Here is a 5,514-nt window from a genome sequence, read left to right on the forward strand (position 1 = left end):
TTACGCGTTACGCTTTCCAAAATTTCATCGTTAGACTGAAGCTGTGGGATAAAATGTATACGAAAATTAATGATGGCAAATATGTAAATAATAACGTAAGTATTCCATATACAGGGTGGTCCATTGATCGTGACCGGGCCAAATATCTCACGAAATAAGCATCAAACGAAAAAACTACAAAGTGCGAAACTTGTCTAGCTTGAAGGGGGAAACCAGATGGCGCTATGGTTGGCCCACTAGATGGAGCTGCCATAGGTCAAACGGATATCAACCGCGGTTTTTTAAATAGGAACCCTCATTTTTTATTACGTGTAGTACGTAAGGAAATATGAATGTTTTAATTGGACTACTTTTTTCGCTTTGTAATAGATGGCGCTGTAATAGTCACAAACATATGGCTCCCAATTTTAGACGAACAGTTGGTAACAGGTAGGTTTTAAATTAAAATACAAACCGTAGGTACGTTTGAACATTTTATTTCTGTTGTTCCAATGTGATACATGTACCTTTGTGAACTTACCATTTCTGAGAACGCATGCTGTTACAGCGCGATTACCTGTAAATACCACATTAATGCAATAAATGCTCCAAATGATGTCCGTCAACCTCAGTGCATTTGGCAATACGTGTAACGATATTCCCCTCAACAGCGAGTAGTTCGCCTTCCCTAATGTTCGCACATGCATTGACAATGCACTGACGCATGTTGTCAGGCGTTATCGGTGGATCACGATAGCAAATATCCTTCAACTTTTCCCACAGAAAGAAATCCGGGGACGCCAGATCCGGTGAGCGTACAGGCCAACCAATTCACCTGTCATGAAATATGCTATTCAATACCGCTTCAACCACAGGCGAGCTATGTGCCGGACATCCGTCATGTTGGAAGTACATCGCCATTCTGTCATGCAGTGAAACATCTTTAGTAACATCGGTAGAACATTACATAGGAAATCAGCATACATAGCACCATTTAGATTGCCATCATTAAAATGGGGCCAATTATCCTTCCTCCCATAATTCCGCACCATACATTAACCCGCCAAGGTCGCTGATGTTCCACTTGTCCAGCCATTGTGGATTTTCCGTTGCCCAATAGTGCATATTATGCCGGTTTACGTTACCGCTGTTGGTGAATGACGCTTCGTCGCTAAATAGAACGCGTGCAAAAAATCTGTCATCGTCCCGAAATTTCTCTTGTGCCCAGTGGCAGAACTGTACACGACGTTCAAAGTCGTCGCCATGCAATTCCTGGTAGATAGAAATATGGTACGGGTGCAATCGATGTTGATGTAGCATTCTCAACACCGACGTTTTTGATATTCCCGATTCTCGCGAAATTTGTCTGCTACTGATGTCCGGAGTAGCCGCGACAGCAGCTAAAACACCTATTTGAGCATCATCATTTGTTGCAGGTCGTGACTGACGTTTCACATGTGGCTGAACACTTCCTGTTTCCTTAAATAACGTAACGATCCCGCAATTGGTAAACGTTCAATTTTAACACGGGTAATGTATCACGAAGCAAATACCGTCCGCACTGGCGGAATGTTACGTGATACCACGTACTTATACGTTTGTGACTATTACAGCGCCATCTATCACAAAGCGAAAAAAGTGGTCCAATTAAAACATTCATACTTCCCTACGTACTACACGTAATAAAAAATGGGAGTTCCTATTTTAAAAAAACGAAGCTGATATCCGTTTGACCTATGGCAGCGGGCCAACCATAGCGCCACCTGGTTTCCCCCTTCAAGTTAGACGAGTTTCGTTCTTTGTAGTTTTTTCGTTTGATCCTTATTTCGTGAGATATTTGGCCCGGCCTCTATCATTGGGCCATCCTGTATAGAAACTTCAATCAATATCGCACATACATTTAAATCAAACTTTAGTAAAAAAAAAACTCACAAAAGTGAGCACATAGACTGAAAATAAGACAGATCTCATCTCATACAGACATATTTGACAGTGGTGTTGTCTGTTCGAAGGGAACCAGTGCCGGACTGACTGACGATTAAGCTATTTAAGAAGTTAATGACGGCCTCTAGGTGGCATTAGCATTACTCACAGATATGAAGTCAAAAGAGTAATTTTACAAACAACTACACTCTGTGATGAACTACATATGACAACATCGTGAGCATTTATGCTATTTTGTGGAGGAGAAACTCATATACTGACAGTACGAAATGTGCGTCGTTAGGTAGTATCGTGAACAATGTTACAGAGATATTCGTAAGTCGTAATCAGTACAGAAGACATATTTGCAACCATTGACTAGCATTGTACTACATAAACATAAATAATAATATCAGAATGTATAACAGCCTAGATACATTCTGATATTATTCCTACACGTTTTTTAATATAAAATAAAGAAAAAAGGGAGATAAGAGAATTGTAAAATAAGCTTCTACTTTATTCCAAATTTTTAACACTAATCTAGGCTTACCAAAATCGTTCTAAAAAATGGTTCAAATGGCTCTGAGCACTATGGGACTTAACATCTATGGTCATCAGTCCCCTAGAACTTAGAACTAATTAAACCTAACTAACCTAAGGACAGCACACAACACCCAGCCATCACGAGGCAGAGAAAATCCCTGACTCCGCCGGGAATCGAACCCGGGAACCCGGGAGTGGGAACCGAGAACGCTACCGCACGACCACGAGATGCGGGCAAAAATCGTTCTGTTATATGCCATTCATTATATGCTCGACTATCCTGATATGAGTATAGTTGGTCATACTTTTATAAAATTTCATATTGTAATGGTTGTATACTGATAACAGATGCAGAGTTATTACGAACTAACACAACGCCATTAAGTTTTTCAGGAAAACTAAAAAAACCCTTTTATTGTAGTAATAGCTTCCTTTTCATTTAAAATTGTTGCCACTAATCAGGGCTCACCTACACGATTCAGTAGTATGTCATTTATTACATGTTAGACTACTGTAATATGACGGCGTTTGGTGATGTTTATACAACATTTTATTTAGTGATGGTTGTAAACTTATTTTTTCACAACTTATATTTTATTTTTGATCCATATCGGTTCTATGTTTATACTGTACCACACCAGTTAATGGTTGCAAATATGTCTTCTGTTCTAATTGACTAGCGACTGTCTCTGTGCCGGCCGGAGTGGCCGAGCGGTTCTAGGTGCTACAGTCTGGAACCGCGCGACCGCTGCGGTCGCAGGTTCGAATCCTGCCTCGGGCATGAATGTGTGTGATGTCCTTAGGTTAGTTAGGTTTAAGTAGTTCTAAGTTCTAGGGGACTGATGACCACAGCAGTTAAGTCCCATAGTGCTCAGAGCCATTTGAGCCATTTGAACTGTCTCTGTAACGTTGCTCGTGGTGCTACCTAACGACGCACATTTCATGCTGCAAGTATATGAGTTTCTCCTCCACAAAATAGCAGAAACGTAAATTTGTCGTATTACTTTCGATGTTCTGCTTTTACCTCTTTGGCAGTTTAACCGCCACAGTCAGTTTGGCACTGGTTCTCTTCGAACAGACAACCGCACTGTAAAATACGTCTGTATGAGATGAGATCTGTTATTTTCAGTCCATGCGCTCACTTTCGTGAGCTTTTTATTAAAGTTTGATTGAAATGTAAGTACGATATTAATTTAAGTTTCTGTATTTGGATTACCAAGGTGCATGCATATGGTAGGAAGAGGGGGGGGGGGTCGGTATTGGTGAAGGCAAATGGTATTACTTTGGAACTAACGACCCTTTTAAAACCATCAGAGCGGGATGATAGATTTACAAAACATTTATTCAAATCATTTAAGGAACACGCATTTGCACTTAGAGCATTCAACAGGATCACTTATGTAAGTATCATGATTTCAAATCATGATTTGTTTTACTCAAATGAAACAAAATTAACACTACCGAGTGGGGGCACTAAGCCACTTAGAAATTCCTTAACAAAACGACGACGATTTCTCTAATTATTTCGAGGTGTTAGCCACACATATTAAAAAAACGGTAATAACAACCTAAAGTGACATTTTGACCTAAAGCCAATGGGTACAGCTTCCGATTTGCGAAGTGGCCACCGGCTATATTGTCTTCAACCTAAGGCAAAACCAGCAGCCATTACCCACGCGACTAGATAACAAATATGCACTACAATGAAACTTCCTGGCAGATTAAAACTGTGTGCCCGACCGAGACTCGAACTCGGGACCTTTGCCTTTCACGGGCAAGTGCTCTACCAACTGAGCTACCGAAGCACGACTCACGTCCGGTACTCACAGCTTTACTTCTGCCAGTACCTCGTCTCCTACCTTCCAGGAAACATCCCCCAGGCTGTGGCTAAGCCATGTCTCCGCAATATCCTTTCTTTCAGGAGTGCTAGTTCTGCAAGGTTCGCAGGAGAGCTTCTGTAAAGTTTGGAAGGTAGGAGACGAGGTACTGGCAGAAGTAAAGCTGTGAGTACCGGGCGTGAGTCGTGCTTCGGTAGCTCAGTTGGTAGAGCACTTGCCCGTGAAAGGCAAAGGTCCCGAGTTCGAGTCTCGGTTGGGCACATAGTTTTAATCTGCCAGGAAGTTTCATATCAGCGAACACTCCGCTGCAGAGTGAAAATCTCATTCTGGAAACATCCCCCAGGCTGTGGCTAAGCCATGTCTCCGCAATGTCCTTTCTTTCAGGAGTGCTAGTTCTGCAAGGTTCGCAGGAGAGCTTCTGTAAAGTTTGGAAGGTAGGAGACGAGGTACTGGCAGAAGTAAAGCTGTGAGTACCGGGCCTGAGTCGTGCTTCGGTAGCTCAGTTGGTAGAGCACTTGCCCGTGAAAGGCAAAGGTCCCGAGTTCGAGTCTCGGTCGGGCACACAATTTTAATCTGCCAGGAAGTTTCATATCAGCGCACACTCCGCTGCAGAGTGAAAATCTCATTCTGGAAATATGCACTACAATGGTTGCACGACGCCAAACTGTAGCCCCTTTAAAATTTATTATGTAACTAAGTAAAATATATGGACTGCGAAACACGGACACTAACCCCTTCAGCAAAGCATAGGAAGTTTAGAAACAATTCGCATACTACAAATAAAAATTTTACACTAAAACTGCATGAACGCGGACACTAGTCCTTGGGAATTAACTACCTAAAATTTGAATTTTTAATTTTACAAATTTTCCGAAATGACCTGATAATTAACCCTTTTAAAATTACAAGACACGCATGAACAGTACTGAACCAAGACGAATTACAACACACATTTTTTAGATACAGACTGTAAATGACTTAAACTTCAGGCACAAGCATTCCTTGAAATTTTCCTCAAAGCAGGCCAAATCTATGGCACAGTGTGGTTATTCATACTCCGACACCAGCAAGTCTGAGCTCCAGATTAATAGCCCAATTTTCCTTAAGTGCTATTACGTACGCAATAAGAGTGCAGATAATTTCAGTTTCAAATCAACAACCACATTGAGCAACACAGCAACTGTCGGTTCCCTTAAAATTTAACACTGAAATTGATGCATTAAGTTTT

At 41.4% G+C, this 5,514-nt stretch overlaps 2 non-coding genes across 2 annotated transcripts; one reads left to right on the forward strand and one right to left on the reverse strand.

Annotated features, from left to right (window-relative positions):
• Positions 1–4,179: 4,179 nt before the first annotated feature.
• Trnas-uga lies at positions 4,180–4,254 on the reverse strand. Its single transcript has one exon. It is a non-coding gene; the product is annotated as a tRNA-Ser (tRNA).
• A 519-nt stretch (positions 4,255–4,773) lies between these two features.
• Trnas-uga lies at positions 4,774–4,848 on the forward strand. Its single transcript has one exon. It is a non-coding gene; the product is annotated as a tRNA-Ser (tRNA).
• The last annotated feature ends 666 nt before the right edge of the window (positions 4,849–5,514 follow it).

This window comes from Schistocerca piceifrons, chromosome 1 (genome assembly GCF_021461385.2).
Source record: "Schistocerca piceifrons isolate TAMUIC-IGC-003096 chromosome 1, iqSchPice1.1, whole genome shotgun sequence".
Lineage (NCBI taxonomy): Eukaryota > Metazoa > Arthropoda > Insecta > Orthoptera > Acrididae > Schistocerca > Schistocerca piceifrons.